Source organism: Xenopus laevis, chromosome 9_10L (assembly GCF_017654675.1).
Source record: "Xenopus laevis strain J_2021 chromosome 9_10L, Xenopus_laevis_v10.1, whole genome shotgun sequence".
Lineage (NCBI taxonomy): Eukaryota > Metazoa > Chordata > Amphibia > Anura > Pipidae > Xenopus > Xenopus laevis.
The window spans coordinates 19,489,611-19,507,149 of record NC_054387.1 but is presented as its reverse complement, the minus strand read 5'-3'; the positions used below and the strand labels follow the sequence as shown (position 1 = coordinate 19,507,149).

At 42.5% G+C, this 17,539-nt stretch overlaps 1 long non-coding RNA gene across 1 annotated transcript; it reads left to right on the top strand.

The window, feature by feature from the left end:
* The first annotated feature begins 2,348 nt into the window (after positions 1-2,348).
* LOC121397912 lies at positions 2,349-3,711 on the top strand. The gene is made up of 3 exons (XR_005964030.1): positions 2,349-3,249; positions 3,322-3,420; positions 3,502-3,711. It is a non-coding gene; the product is annotated as an uncharacterized LOC121397912 (long non-coding RNA).
* The last annotated feature ends 13,828 nt before the right edge of the window (positions 3,712-17,539 follow it).

Genomic DNA, 17,539 nt, shown 5'->3' with positions numbered 1-17,539 from the left:
ACAAGTAATTACCTACCTTTCTCTCCTGAACAGCTATATGCATTCTATCCAAGGCAAGGGCGTTGGGTAAATGTCTTCCCCCAATGTGTTTGTTTCCAGTGCCCAGAGGTGGATAGGGGTTGTGGGCCCTAGAGGTGAGGGTAAGCAGAGGCTTGGAGGACCAGCAAAGGGATGAAAAGTCTCTGCATGGCCTACCATCTCCAGAATGTCCATCATGGAGCCAAACGTATCCTCCATTGTACACTTGGAGTCTGGTTGTCTCACATTGCGAGGGTCCATAGCAGTGCAAAGTGTCGGGGGCCTTGGAGGATGGCTGCCCTCAAATTTAAATGGAGGAAAGAAGAAAGTTTCCGGAGGATTAATCTACCATTCTGGGGAGCCAGGTCTCATCTGGGGCAGTAACCCCATGGGGTTATTGTCCGTTGGGTTACAGACACTCACCCTCCTGGAATGGGTGCTCATTCTTGACAAATGCGGGGGGATAGGGGACCCCGGGTGAATGTCTCTGAAATTGGCTGGGTTACCTGTTCGATGCTTCAGGGAAAACACAGCACCGGGATGGTAAGTGGGGCATCTTTACCTCAGCTCTCCAACCATATAACATCAATGTCTTATAGTTTTAAAAGAGGAGGTTCCCGGTTCTGACTCTATCTGAGTTCTGTAGCTTTGGGTTTGCTGTACAGGATCTCCAAGTTTTTTGCAGTTCTGGAAATCGAAGTGCTCCATAACCAAGACCAAGCGCTACGAACTCCTCAAGAGGCACATGCAATCCCTGGGCCAACCCTACCCTACATAGACCCCCGTTCCCTCGTTCCCCCCCAGCCTAGCTGTACCCCAGCGTGCAAATGCCCCTAATTTTTTTACTTACCCCTTAGTGCAGATTCCACAAGTATCGGAGTTTCATGGCAGCCATCATTCTCTTCTCTTCGGTATTCATCGGGAAGCAAGTTCCGGTATCGCGGCATTGCGCAGTTGGAGCAGTCTCGGGTTTTTTTGTTCAGCTGTGATGTGCCGAAAGTCAAGGAAATTGCCGAAGTGCCAGGAAGAAGACCCAATGAAAGGACGAAGGAAGAAGAAAACTTAGGGGCATTGCCCAGTGGTAAGCAGCTAGGTTGGGGGGGGGGATGTAGATGAGGCCTATGTTAGGTTAGGGGAGTAGGGTTTTTAATAAGGGGTTACTTCCCCTTTAAGTTGCTAAAAGCAGTGCTACTGTAAAAGGCTCAATTAGCCTATCTAGGCAAGCTGACAGTTTCCCTTTCAGTCATTAAACATAATAGGTTGGGACTTAATCAGTTGCTTGCAGGCTACACAGTTGCTAGAGGGGGGGCACAGCCCCTCTCCCCTCCCCGTGTGCACCTGAGAGAAACTGACCGTAAGTAAGCCTGCCAGATATGCAGGCAGGTTAAACGCTGTTATTTAACTTTTTTTTTCCAGTAAATGGACTGTACCCCTAAGCCTTTACCGTGAGTAAGGTGGTAAGCCCTTAAGAGTTGGCCAATTAGCCTGCGAGACATTGCTTACCATAGCCTTGGATGTAGATATTGCCGGGGCATGCCCCCATAGTGCAGCTGGTGAGGGTATGATGATGCCATAGCAGAAGGATCATAATGCCTCTCCAGCGAAGATTCTAATTAATGCACCGCCTGAGGCGGTTCCTTCAATGCCGCCCCCCCTCGCTGGCAGGACCACTATTGAGACAAGCGCAATTGCGCTCTTTCACAATAGTAATGCCGAATTTCTGGTTTAAAAACTGGAAATTCGGCTCTTAAAGGTACAAGGAGAGGCTTTTTGCCGCCCCTGGATACCTCTCCTGCGTTGCCGCCTGTGCTCTCACTCTCCTCTGGTTTCGGTATGGAAGGACTGTCCCTGCTGCTTTCGCTTGATTGCCTTTTCCTCCCACTATCCTCTCTGCTTTTCCACCAGCCCCCCACCTTTGAGCAGCCCTCTCCTCTTTTATGTGAATACTGGTTTCTCTGTCAGATTCCCCCTCAGGAAGGTACATAATGAGTCATGTGTATAGGGAACCCCAATGTGTACTGTGTCTAAGGGAAACAATATGGCAGTTCCCAGAGAAGGAATGTTCTGTGCGTTCTTTTGAAAATTGGTCTCCTAAGATAATATTCGGAAGAAATATTTCCCTTAAGGAAAAAAACTGGTTACAATATATTTGATGTGGGCTGGAATTCTGGTCTAATCCTCTTGTCTTACCACCTCTTCCATCTTCCTTCTGTTCTAAGGGGCCGTGAGTTTGTGGCTTTTTAGGGCTATTTAGCCTCTTTTAATTGATAGGGCAAGTTAAGTTACAAGGCCACAGCTCCGGTTACCCTGTCCTGCCTTACTTTGTGGTGTCCCAGGCCTTAAAAACAAAAATAGGCAGTTAGATTTTGGGACAACTCCACCCTCTATATTTTCAATTTTCTATGAACTCTATCTATGGATTGTGAACGGATGACTTTTTAACCCATATGGAATTTTTGGTCAATTTTTAATTACTCCTTTTTAACTAGTTAATTAATTAACCAAGTCTCATTTTTTAGCCTATTTATTGCACTGCACTTTACTGGTGGAACTTAATTGCAATATTAATTTGCTAATGCTATTTGAATAATTGCCCCTTACTAATTAATTAATGAATGAATTTATTGATTAAGGGGTGGTATTTGAATCTATTGGTGGGTTAATATACCCTTTTGATTTAGCAGTAATCAATTATTTTTTATCATCAGTCTTTGTGGCTGATTGATTTCACACTATTTATTTGCACTAGCACTTTCCTGTTCACTAACTCATGGCAGTGGGTCACTTGTATGTATCCCTGCCCCCGCAGGATTGGACAGAAAAACTAATTAGCATAGCAATTAAAAGCTCCCTCCTCCCCTTTCACCTTCAGTTCTTTTTCTGTCCCGCGTCAAGGATTCAGGCTCACCCCATAGATTGTTCCAACCAGGTCTCAAGCTCTCTCTCCTTGGTTGAAGCCCTGGGACTAGCGCTGATTCTAACCGCTGCCCAGGGGCCCCTCCTGCTGTCAGGTGCGACCAGGGGCTATGGCAGTATTGGAAATTATTTTCTGCCGAGCGCCATAGCTATTGGAGAAGGCGCAAGCTATACAGGACGTGTTGCCATGGTGATGCGCATACAACGTGATGACGTCAGACGCATGAGGAATTTTTTTCAGACCGGCAAACTTGTAGCGTTCCTGTTACAATCTGAGGCCATCCGCGCAGTAACTTGCAATCTGTGTGTTTCCTGGTAAGCGATACTCTTGCACAAGGAGATTGTTGTTACATTGATGCCTATATTGAAACGATGTATCCTTTTCAGCATTCAGAATCAACCTGTCAGTTTGTGAGCTATTTCTGAGCATTAATCTGGCAATATCTGGCTTAACTAAGGAGGCAAAGGTCGTTAAAATATGGAGGGGTGAGTCCAACGATAACAGAGAGCAGGATGGATGTTTAATTTTTCCAGTACAACTTATCAAATCTATTGTATATTTTGTAGGCATTCTGGGGATCAGGAAGTTGAAAGAGCAACTAGGAAGTCTAAGATCTGCAGATCTTGTGATAATCCTGCATTGCAGGGAAGAAGACTCTGTCAGGAATGTATTTCGCTTGCCTCAGGAAATATGACTAATCAATTTGAAGAATTTATGAATAAGATGTCCCAATCAGTGTCTAATTCTATTGAGGTAGCTTTATCTAGAGCTACTGATAAGCTTTTAAAAAGCCAAGGGTTCAGGAGGAAGCTGGCATCTCATCAGCGGATTCTGATTTGGATCAGACGGTGCAAATTTCAGAAGGTGAATTAGATGAGACTGAGGAAGAGGATGAGTCTTCCAGCCAATCAAACTTTGATTTGGAAATTGTGTCACCTCTTTTAGAAGCCATGTTAAAAGCTTTGGAGCTGGATGATCCACAAGAGGATACCTCCAAGAGGGATAGACTGGCTAGCCGTTCTTACAAGAAGCAACCATACTTCCCTATGCATAATATATTTAAATCGGAATTAGAAAAAGAGTGGAAGACACCAGATAAAATTTTTTTTATCTCCAAACGATTTAATAAAATGTATCCTTTTCAGGAAGAGGTTATTAATAAGTGGGTCACACCTCCTAAGGTGGATGCTCCTATAACAAGAATCGCTCGCAGAACTACGCTACCGGTGGATGATGGCGTGTCATTCCGTGACGTAATGGAGAAACGGCAGGAGAGCACATTGAGGAAAGCCTATTTAGTAGCTGGTGCAGCATGTAGGCCGGCCATTGCTAATATTTGCCTTGCAAAAGCGTCAAGGATCTGGTTGAAGAATATTGAAGATGCTTTGTCTCAAAACGTCAGTAGATCCAGGATTAAGGATGCGCTTACTGAGATAAAGTGGGCTTCAGACTTTATCATGGAAGCAGCAACTGAAAACCTAAGGTTGGCAGCAAAATCAATGGCACTCTCTGTTTCAACTAGAAGGGCCTTATGGCTGCGTCAATGGCAGGCGGATGCTGCTTCAAAGCACAATCTTTGTGGGCTGCCATTTGAAGGTGAATTATTGTTCGGTTCCAGTTTGGAGAAAATTATTTCTAAGGTGACAGCAGGTAAGAGTCCCTTTTTACCACAAGATAGAAGGGGTAAAAGAAACCCATTTCAGAATACAAGGATCGAGAGAACTAATTATAAAGAGGCTAGGTTTTACAGACCTGGCAGACCCTACGCAAACTATCAGGCTTGGAGATCGGGGCAATCGAATCTTTTTCGTGGGTCCAAGAGGCAGACCAGATTTGGCAGAGGAAGGTATGCATGACGCCAGAAGTCTATCCCAAGATCCAGTAGGAGGAAGACTTGGGAAATTTTACAAGGAATGGGAGACAACCATCCGAGACAGATGGGTACTTCAGATAATTTCTGTAGGTTACAAATTGGAATTCAAACGCAGACATTTGAAAAGTTTATTTTTGCAATCCAGGATTCCGGGAGAGCCGAGAGCAAGACAAGCTCTTTCAAAGATCCTGAAGGATTTATGGAAACAAGAGGTAATAAGACCAGTCCCAAAATCCCAAAGAGGGTTAGGAGTTTATTCCCCCTTGTTTTTAATAAAGAAAAAAACAGGAGAATACAGAGCAATTTTAGATCTAAGGGTGCTAAACAGGTCTCTACGAGTCAGAAGGTTCAAGATGGAATCTTTGAGAAGTGTTTTGCAGGAAATAGATCAGGGAGATTGGTTGATCTCCATCGACATAAAGGACGCCTATCTGCATATTCCTGTGGCCAGTTCCCATCAAAAGTTTCTTCGGTTTGTTGTTCTCGGAAAGCATTTCCAGTATCAAGCCATACCGTTTGGTCTAGCCACCTCACCGAGAACATTTACAAAGGTCCTAATCACTCTGATAGCAGTTCTAAGGGAAAGAGGCATACAGGTGTATGCGTATTTAGACGATATCCTGATCAAATCCAGAGAGCATCAATTGTTAATTCACCAAAGAAATTACGTTCTAAACTTCCTGCAACGCCACGGATGGAAAGTAAACTTCAGCAAGTCGCATTTAACACCAGTGCAGCATCTTCAGTATTTGGGAGTGCTAATAGACTCCATCCAGATGAAAGTTTTTCTGACAAAGAAGAGGGCACAAGATGTCAGAAAATCAGTACAGGTACTCAGACGGAAAGAAGTCTGTTCGGCGAAGGAGTGCCTCAGTGTAATAGGCAAGTGCATAGCAGCAGCCGAGGCCGTGGAATGGGCGAATTTTCATCGTCGCCAATTACAATGGGATTTTCTGAAGCAGTGGTCCAGAGATCCATACAACATGAAGCAGAAGATTTTTCTGAAGTGGAAGACCAAGGAGAGTTTGAGGTGGTGGTGCCTCTCAGCCAATCTTCAGAAGGGGAAGCACATCCTATCACCACAATGGCAGACTCTTACTACCGATGCCAGCAATCTAGGCTGGGGCGCAGTTATCAACAATCAGCCGCTCCAGGGCTGGTGGTCAGAGGAGATGAGGCAATGGTCTTCGAATCAGAAGGAATTACAAGCAGTTTGGGAAGCTCTTCAAGGCTATCAACAGAAAATAAGAGGGTTGTCGGTGAATTTTCATTCAGACAATACCACAGTGGTGAGTTCTGAAGAGGTCTGCAGAGCAGCAGTTTGGTCGTCAATGCAGACATTCATTAGACATTACCAGTTGGATGTAATGTCAGCTACAGAAGCTAATTTTGGTCGTTCTGTGTTGCAAACAGTTTCTTTTCTTTAATAAATATATTATTTCAGCATTTGCCCTCCCTTTATTGCTATGGCATATCATACAAGTGACCCACTGCCATGAGTTAGTGAACAGGAAAAGAGTAAATTTTATACTTACCGTAATTTTCTTTTCCTGGAACGTACTCATGGCAGTGGGTCACTATCCCTCCCTTATTGACTTTGGGAAAACCTAGAACTGAAGGTGAAAGGGGAGGAGGGAGCTTTTAATTGCTATGCTAATTCGTTTTTCTGTCCAATCCTGCGGGGGCAGGGATACATACAAGTGACCCACTGCCATGAGTACGTTCCAGGAAAAGAAAATTACGGTAAGTATAAAATTTACTCTTATCCTTGGTAACCAATCAGAATGGGCAGACTATAGAGTAGATGTTCCCACGCTGTAGGACATGGAAACAACCTTGGAAGGCATCATCAATTGAATGAAGATAAATTCTCAGTGGCTGTGTCAGTTTTTTTTAACTTAATTTCTTGGTTCAGGGCTATTTTTGTATTGGTAGCTCTTCCTACACAAGTAAGTCCTATATGCAGGCAGCAGTACTGTAAAGAGAAGACATGGAAAGAGCATAAGGATTGGAGAGTAGGGTAGAGCAAGTGGGGATTATTAGAGAAAACCAACAGAGATCAAGAGGGCCTAAATGTACAAATGAAAATGGCAGAAGAGGGGAAGCTCCAGAATGAGATGAGGGGCCCAGATGTGTTTAGGTAGAGAGAGAGGTACAGCTATGCACCTAGCAATGCTCCTATTAGAAAATAAAGGGCACACGTGGGCACTGGAAATCAGAAACAAAGGACATGGCACACACAGGAGTTAACAGCTAAAAGGATCTACAATACAGGTGCGCATAGAGTCCCTCCTTACAACATATAAGTATGTTGGTGTAGGGAGCCTGCCCAAATGTTAAGCAACTCAGGGAGTCTGAGCAAAGAAAATCTGAGCTATGCAAATGTGAGGGAGGAGTCAAGGCACTAGAGAGGCTGCCACACGGAGAGTTCTAACCCAAAGAATGAAACAAGGGTGCACTCAAACAGCCAGGGGAAGGTTCACCCAGGGGATAGTCTGCACCTCCAGCAGCACTCATGCCAAACACTTCATCACATTCAATATACAGATCCCCCCAACCCAATTCCCAGCCAATACTTGACTCTACGCCCCTCCCATTCTAGATCCCCAAGGAATCTCACCTAACCAGGAGTCAGCATTGTGATCCTCATGGAAAGAACTAAAGTTAATGTATGTAGAAGGGCTGGGCCACTTACAGGAAACTGTCTCACCATTGCACTGTACCTGTGAGAAGATGATGCCAAACCGGGCATTACTGGGACTGACAGGGGATTATACCAGCAATTCTACTATTCCCTCCACACATCCCTGAAATAGCCCTCGTACGTGTTTACTCTAAATATCCCACCCAGAATACCATATCCCTGTATTATCCAGTCGGCACCCCATATTTATGTATATGCCAGTAAGCAGCCCATATGCTTGTATATTCCAGTCAGCATCCCATTTGCTTATATAACCCAGTCAGCACCCCATATCATTATATATATCCTAGTCAGAACCCCATATCCGTACGGAACACAGTCTGCATCCCATATCCTTATATAACCGAGTCAGTACTATCCTTATATAACCCAGTCAGCACCCTTTATCATTATATGTCCCGAGCAGCAACCCATATCCTTAAATAACCCAGTCAGCACCCCATATCCTTAAATAACCCAGTCTGCATCCCATATTCTTACAGAACCAAGTCAGCACCCCCTATCCTTATATTACCCATTCAACATTATCCTTATGTAACCCAGTCAGCAGCCCCTATCCTTCTATAACCCACTCTGCACCCCATATCCTTATATAAGCCAGTCTGCATCCCATATGCTTACAGAACCCAGTCAGCAGCCCGTATCCTTATATAACCCAGTCAACACCCCATATCCTTAAATATATACTAGTCAGAACCCCATATCCTTACAGAACCCAGGCTGCATCCCATATCCTTAGATAACCGAGTCAGCAACCCATATCATTAAATGTGCCAATCAGCAACCCATATCCTTAAATAACCCAGTCAGTACCCCATATACTTATATAACCCAGTCTGCATCCCATATGCTTACAGGACCCAGTCAGCACCCCATATACTTATATGTATATCCTAGTCAGAACCCTATATCTTAACAGAACCCAGTCTGCATCCCCTATCCTTATATAACCCAGTCAGCAACCCATACCCTTAAATAACCCAGTCAGTACCCCATATACTTATATAACCCAGTCTGCATCTCATATGCTTTCAGAACCCAGTCAGCACCCTCTATCCTTATATATATCCTAGTCACAACACCATATCCTTATAGTACTCAGTCTGCATCCCCTATCCTTATATAACCCAGTCAGCAACCCATATCATTAAATGTCCCAATCAGCACCCCCTATCCTTATATAAGCCAGTCAGCACCCCATATCATTATATATATCCTAGTCAGAACCCCATATCTTTACAGAACCCAGGCTGCATCCCATATCCTTAGATAACCCATTCAACACTGTCCTTCTATAACCCAGTCTGCATCCTATATCCTTACAGGACCCAGTCAGCACCCACTATCCCCTGCACCCCACATCCTTCTATAGTCAGCATCCCGGACGAGGAAACAAACCCAACCCACGCAGCATAACACAAACACTCCATACCTTCGTTACCAGGTTAAGGTATGAAGATCCAAATTACTGAAAGATCCGTTTCTGGAAAATACCAAGTCCCAAGCATTCTGGATAACAGGTCCCATACCAGCATATGGAGCTGCCACGCCTGGCTGCAGTGCTTGCTGGAGGAACATATGCAGGAACAAAGCAGGGGATGCAAGGCACTAGCAAACCATGTACTTGCTGCTGTTCAAGGCACACCCGGGGGTAGATTCACTAAGCGCCGAATTTGCGCTAGCGTCTGCTTCGCTCACATCACAACACCTCGCCAGGCGTAGATTCGCCAGGACAAAACTAATTCACTAAAATCCGACGTTGCATCCAGGGAGCCGAACGCTGGGGAAGTTGCGCTAGCGTTACTGCGGCAAGCGAATCAAAGTTGCGTTAGTGTTGCCTAATTTGCATACGGTGGGAAGTTATGTTGAATAGACGTATATGTTGCAGCCAATACATTACACTACACAAAATGAAAAATAAAAAGTTGCCAGCATCTTAGTGAATTTGCGTAGTTACGTCCATTCACCAGAGCTCAACTTAACCAGGTGTAAGGGAGCAAATTACCTCTAGAGTCTATCTCCTTCGCTAGCGAAGTTACACCTGCGCCCGTTAGTAACGAAATGACGTCACGCTGGCGAATCTTCTATAGCGTTTGTCACTTCGCCCTTTAGTGAATCTGCCCCATAGAGTGAAAGGCTTTCTTGAACCTGTCCGGATTACATTTTGGTACAAGGTGCAGAGCGCAGTAGCACTGTCCATAGGCAGGCCTGCAAATGCTTAGCATATGCCTTTTTAATACATGCGTCAAATACATAATTCTTTGATTTGGCCAAATATCGAATCCTTCACAAAAGGTCTGGCTGAATTGCAATGCAAAGCCATAGCATCTATTGTGAACAACAGATTGTTGTGTTCAATTGTCCAGATTTGCCCAAATCCTGAGCAGAATCCTGGATTCGGTGTATCCCTACTTGGCACATTTAAAGGAGAACTAAACCCTAAAAATTAATATGGCTAAGAATGCCATATTTTATATACTGAACTTATTGCACCAGCCTAAAGTTTCAGCTTCTCAATAGCAGCAATGATCCAGGACTTCAAACTTGTCACAGGGGGTCACCATCTTGGAAAGTGTCTGTGACACTCACATGCTCAGTGGGCTCTGAGCAGCTGTTGAGAAGCTAAGCTTAGGGGTCATCACAAATTATCCAGCAGAAAATGAAGTTGAACTGCAATATAAGCTGATGCTACAGGATTGATTATTAAATTCTGATGCTAATTGCACTGGTTCCTGTGCTGCCATGTAGTAATTATCTGTATTAATTCAGCTTATACTGTGACATTTCTATTCTATGTGTACTGTATATTATGAGTCGGTCCCTAAGCTAAATAAGAGACAGCAGCACAGAGAATGTGCAGTGAATCAGCAGAAAAGAAGATGGGGAGCTACTGGGGCATCTTTTGGAGATCTTCCCTGCTAAAGGGCTGTGGTTGCCTTGGGCTGGTACAGAAGCCCAAAACATAATGTACAACATTTCTAGCTACTTTTTTAGTTAGGCTTTAGTTTAGACAATAATTTATAACCTTGTCGTTTCTAATATATGGCCACACTCACCCCCCATTTAATGATTACGTTAAAATAAATTTATGGCTAACAATAAGACTATTACACAAACAAATGTGCACTATAAACAATAAATTTATTAAATTAAATTTAAATTAAGAGCTGTTTGGGATGTATTATCCCTTCTTTGGGTTTTGCTATACTGACTATGCTTTCTATTTTATTGGAGTGGCACCTTGGTGGGATGCTGAGGAAATACCGTGGGCCTTAGTGACCATTCCGAGGGCATTCATGTAAGAAAGGAACAGAAAGGCAGTAGGACAAACACATGCAGTCATGGTTCCCTCTACTGGCCAAACCATTTTTGACTAACATTATTCTAGTGGTCTACTATAGGCTGTAATAAATCTGAAAAAATAATAATGTCTGCAGTACCCAGAGATCTACCAGACAGTGATGTTATTATGCAAAGCCAAGTCCCCTTCTATAGGGAAGAGGCCAACTGAGGATTTTTCAGGAGGGTTAGAAGGGTCCATAAACATGAGTCATGTCAGGGAGTGTAGAGGCAGGATGGTTCATTGGAGTTTGGGCAAGATGGTGTTATGCCATATATGAAATAAAGTCTACTAATAAAACCCAATGGGCTTGTTTTGCCTCCACTTTGGAAGCATTGCATCTTAGTTGGGATCTAGTACCATGTATTGTTTTGTTATTATAGAGAAAAGGGAAATAATGTTTAAAAATACCTGAAGTCCTGTGGGGTGTTCCCGATTTTATTGCAGTACTCAAGTCTTAAGGGAACACCCCACTTCAGATTTCAGGCATTAGTGTTGTTACAGATGATTTGGATACATACTAGACAGCAGAGGAGGGAAGCATTAATACCTTTCATGCTTGAGAAAGGGGTCACGCCCCAAAACGTTGCATCCGCAAATAAACGAGCAAGGTCAAATCCTGCTAGAATTATCCATGTTGTGCTGGTGTGTCTTGTATCTACCTTTATGCCCTCACCATTGTTTCTTAAAGACTATTAGCTTTGCCTCCTTTGTTTCCTTGAAGCTGAGGTGGCATCATAGGGTTCAACGTTATTCAGTTCAACAGAAAAAGAGGCCTGAATAGAAAGATAAGTAATAAAAATTAGCAATAACAATACATTTGTAGCCTTACAGAGCATTGACTATTTATAAGGGGTCAGCAACTCCCATTTGAAAGCTGCAAAGAGTCAAAAGAAAATGGCAAATAATTATACTATAAAAAAATAATCAAAACCAATTAAAACGTTGCTTAGAATTGGCCATTCTATAACATACTAAAAGCTACCTTAAAGGTGAACCACCCCTTTAAACCGTGGGGTTTAAATGAAGATTTTAGTTTGTCATGTTTCTTCAGTGATGATATTTACACCCTCCCCAGATAAAATCCTGAGACAGTGAGACAGATGTTGCTAAATAGTGAGTCAGCTAAACTGTTGCATTCATGTGTAATGAAATGTATGTATCACTCATTTTTCTCACCCTTTCCTCTAACGATTGGTCATTTTGTCAGTAATTCTGATGGAATACATGAAAGAATGTAGCTTAACACACAGATCGAATAGGTTTAACTGCTGAGTTGCCGCAGATAAGAAAGAAATGTACGATCTGTGCAGGAAATGGCTCAGCCTACCAAATTAGTAATTATGATTCGCAGCAGTGTTGTGTTGGGGAGCAGAACCCCTACTACTAGACCAGTGGCCCCGGCGTCCAATTCGGCCCGCCTTGTTTTTGCGCACTGGGCTCGGTCCACGGCCCGGTGGTTGGGGACCCCTGTACTAGACAACAGGCAAAACAGGGGAATGAGTGGTCCCTAGCATCAAGAAGCTACCGCCATCAAGGCCCCATTTCACAGGAACAAGCAAGAGCTTCCATGCATATACCCTATATATATTATTTTTCCTCTAAGAATTACCCTCTGTGATAACTATTTTACTTGTTTTAATTTGAATTGCATTTTTAGCTATTTTATTGAAGTTTCACTTAGGGTAGAACTACACAAGCGTTTTCAAAGCGATTCTGGCGGATCCGACGCGATGCGCCAAACGCAGGCGTCAAGTCGCATGCGATGGAAAATAAGGTAAGAAATACAAATGTCGGATCTTGTCGCAGCGTTCACGCGACACGACTACCATACGACATTACTATTGCTTACCTTATTTTCCGTCGCATCCGACGCCTGCATTTTGACGCAGCACGTCTGATCCGCCAGATTCACGTTGAAGACGCTCTTGTAGTTCTACCCTTATAGTCAGCTGTTGACTGCTTGCTTAGGCCTTTAAAATGTTCACTGCACACAGACTTAGATTTTAACTACTAGGAGCTCATGGGAGATATTTTAAACTCCCATGAACTCAAAATTAGACCAACTGCAATTTATTTTTTAAAAAAAATCTAATTTTTTTGTACTCGGGTGAATAGGATGGACCTGCAAACTCGAATTGAATTTGATTAGAGTTTTATCTCTGAAAAAAACTCGACTTTAAAGAAGGCAGCAAACAACTCCAAATTGATCCCAGGACGTCCCCCATAGGCTTAAACAGCAATTCGGCAGGGTTAAGGTGGCGAATAGTCGAATTCGAGTTCTTAAAGGGCCAGTGTATGATAAATTTCGAAAATCGAATTTGAATTTGTAAAAAAACTCGAATCCAATTTTAACAATTCCCTAGTCAAATTTGACAGTTTTGGCCATAAAAAAACTTGAAAATTGGAATTTTCATTTCGACCCTTGATAAATCTGCCCCCTAATGTCAGTGTGCAATATTTTCTTTTTTATTCCTTTTGGTTTCAGCACATTCAGTGCTTTGTGAACACATATTAATAATACTTTTTTTTTAAGGTGTTGCTCACCTTTAAATTAACTTTTAGTATGATGTACAGAGTGATATTCTGAGTTATTCAGATTTTTATTCAGTTTGCAATGTCAGCAATCTTGTTGCCAGGGTCCAAATTACCCGAGCAATGTCTATTGATTTGAATAAGAGACTGGAATATGAATAGGAAAGGGACTGAATAGAAAGGAGTAATAAAAAGTACCAATAACAATAAAAGTGTAGCCTTACAGAGCATTTGTTTTTAGATGGGGTCAGCGACCCCCATTTGAAAGTTGGAACGAGTCCGAAGAAGAAGGCAATAATTTAAAACTATAAAAAATAAATAATGACAACCAATTGAAAAGTTGCTTAAAATTAGCCATTCTATAACATACTAAAAGTTAACTTACAGGTGAGCCACCCGTTTAATGTTTATTGTGCCTCTAGAAATGTTTGTTTGCAGAATTTTCATTTTGGGGTCACTACATGCCACATAGTTTTGTAATCCTATACATATTCAGAAGCAAACTGTTCAGAAAACCCTGCGTTTTTATTTTTGATGTTTTTATTTTTTGATGTTCATTTGTCCATGTACATGTGGGATATAAGATTAAGACAAGTGGAAGTTTTAGCCAATTTTATAAATTCAATAAAAAGACAAAACATTTATATATTCACGCAGGTATGGGACCTGTTATCCAGAATGCTTGGGAACTGGGGTTTTTTCTGGATAAGGGATCTTTCTGTAATATGGATACAAAAAAAATGTGTTTAAACCTTAAAGAAGCCCAATAGGATTGTTTTTACTCCAATAAATGTAAATTAAATCTTAGCTAGGGTCAAGCACAAGCTACTGTTTTACTATTACAAAGAAAAATGAAATCATTTTTTAGAATTATTTGATTAAAATGGAATTTTGGGCAATGGCCATCCCATAATTTTGAGCTTTCTGGATAACTGCTGTCACAAAAGCAAATTCAGTCTTCAGTTCCCTATCAGGTCAGCCTAGTTGCTGATTGGTTCTGATCTTACACAGCAGTGTGCTCAGTGCCGCCAACTCCCCTGCATATCCTGGTGGGGATTTCGCAAACATTCTCAATAAATCAGTCCCAAACACAACTTTTTTTTAACACATTCCTTCTATATTTAGAGGAGTACAAAGCACTTGTACATTGTTTTGTTTTCACATAATATGTTTAATTTAAAAAAAATTAAAAACTTGTTTCTGCCCCCGCCCATTTCTGATGGTGCCAATTCTGGTTTGCAGCAACAGCACTTCGTTGGGGATAAGGCAGATGTGGGTCGGGTCACAATGCGGATTGCAGGTCCAGGTTTCAAAAATTGGTTCCGTGTTGGACAGTAGCAGTGAGTACTGGAACCCAAGCATATCATATACAGTGACAAGCAGCAGGTACCAGAATCCCAAGCATATTGTATCGTATTGTATAGAGGTAGTAGCTACTGGCACCCCAGCACTCCCAGTCCCACCAAGGGATTTTGGACTGTTCCAGTCCTACCAGCTCTCCAATGCTGCACTGCCAACTAGGGGCACTGCTCAAAAAACAATCATACTTGAGTATGGAGATCACTTTCTATAGATGCCACCTTTCCCCACCACTCACCCAGGGTGATGATTTCACGGGTAGGGTTGCCATCTGGCCGGTATTTTTACGTAAAAATGATGGTTGATCCCAATGTTATTAATAGAGAAAAAAATATAAATATATAAGAAGGCCGGTATTTTTTTCCAGAAAAGATGGCAACCCTAATCACAGGATGGGTCACTGATTTTCCAGAGGTGGGGCGATGATGTCATGGGGTGATTGGCCGATCGCTATGTCAATCTTGCATACCTCCCAACTGTCCCGTTTTCTGCAAGACAGTCCCGATTTTGACAGCTCAGCGAACAGTTCTGGTTTCTTACTGAAATGTCCCGACTTTCTCTTTGATCTCCAGCACTGACGCCAGAAAAAGAAACAACTTTCTAAAACTTAACTAAATAGGAGGCTTTTGAGAGAGCACAGAATACACAGTGCCTGCACTTAGGTACATTTGTAACTATTTTAGATAAGGAAAGATACAATTATAACTAAAAAGATAAGCAGGTCTCTTGGGAGAGCTGAGACTTACAGCTTAAATGGCAATTGCAAAACTGTAATAACACGTCACAAATATGGGCAGCTTCACAACGAATTACTGCAGAGCAGTGTACAGACCCCCCGTACCCCTCTTTGGAATAACAACTGCTTTCACAAAGAGGCCCAATTGGGTAATATGAAAATCTGGTCTGATAAAGGTATCCCATCAATTGGCAACATCTGGTCTGACCAGGGTATATCTTCATTCAGGGATCTGAGACAAACCAAAGGATTGCCAGCTAGTCAGATGCTTCAATACATAGGGGTGAAGCTGATAACGAACAAATCGTAAGATATATTGGTACAAGAAAACAAGCTGCTCACCCTCCTCAATAGATCATCCACCAAGGGTTTGATTTCTAGTTTATATGCTACACTGTTGCAAGCCAGTAGAGCTGCTCCACTAGAAGCTCTTCGGAATAAATGGGAATCAGCAGTGGATATTATATTATATATTATGAGGAATAGCAAGAAACCATGGAATCCCCTCAGGTAGACTCAATATGTTATAGACTGAGAATGGTCCAATTGTATGTACTGCATAGGGCATACCTCACCCCAACTAGACTCCATATGATGAACTGGTGCATGTCACTCTACCTAGAACACCTAAGACCTGTATACTCCCACTGATAAATGATGTTGATTAGACATTGTTCATCTGAGCCTGGGGGTTTTTATCAAGCCATTTATCCCAAATTTTATGAAATGAACTAATATAGCCTCTTTTAAAGTAGACTATACGTTCCAGGTTACGTTTCGTTTATCAGCTGAGAGAGAAGGTAACGCTGTGCCCGAGGAGAGAGAGCAGAGTGTATTCCCACAGCATGCTTCTGATGAAGTGACATAGCAGTCATTAAGTAAGGCGTTAAGTAAGCTACACATTCCCCTGCCTGCTATTTGTATTTTAAATACACCAATAAAGCTGTATATGTTTTTAAAAACTTGGTTCCACCAAGGATGATGTTCCGGAAGTCCCTATGGTCACGCATCGTGTTGGATTACGTTTTGTTTACTGTATTTATCCATATTTGGGTATCAGGGGGAGTTAGGGTTGCCACCCGGCCGGTATTTTACCAGCCTAGCTGGTAAAATACCTGCCAAGGCCGGGATTGAAAATTTACCGGCAATGCAGCTGCCGGTAAATTTGAAATACGCTTAAAAAGACTCCTCGACCTACCCCCCAATCCCCTGGAACGTAACTTTTCTTTTGCTTCTTGAAGTGTCCATGGCACAGCCCCGTCCCTTTTGACATAACGGCCCGCCCATTTTGACGTCACAGTCCGCCCCTTTGTGCAGCCAGTAAAGAATTGTAGAAAACCCTAGGGGGGAGTTTTACTTTTCCAGTTTTGCGTTATTCATGTTTTAGCCAAAAAAAGTGTTTCTTGGACAAATATTCTGGCGTATTGGTTGGGAACTACAAGGCCCAGGATGTTGAGTATACAGGTCTTAAGCTGGCCATAGACGCAAAGATCCGATCGTACGAATCGTGGATTCGTACGATTTTCGGACCGTGTGGAGAGTCCCGACATTTTTCGTCCGTCGGAGATCGGTCGTTTGGTCGATCGGACAGGTTAGAAAATTTCTGTCGCCTGCCGATAATATCTCTGCGTGTATTGCCAATCGTACGATTTTCAGAGGGAGACTGTCACTAGTGTTGTCAGACATAAGTATCGTACGATTGCTGTCAGGGGCAGAACATTGGGTGATCTGTTCTTATTTGATCGGAATGGTAAGGACTTTGATCTGAATGGTTAGTGGAGGGTCGGGAGATGGGAAAGTCCGATCGTACGTTGATTCGTACGATCGGATATTTGCGTCTATGGCCAGCTTTAGGTGTATCTTGTAATAATATATGTAGGATAGACATGTATATGTAGATTGTTACCATCAAAGCAAAAGTATGAAATGTTAATGCCACGTAATGTATATACACCTCTGATATAAATGTACGGATTGGGCCAATGTGATGATTCTCACTGCAATTTCAGAATTGTTTTTCTTCTACATGCAAGACGTGTCAATGTATGTTTTAAAAA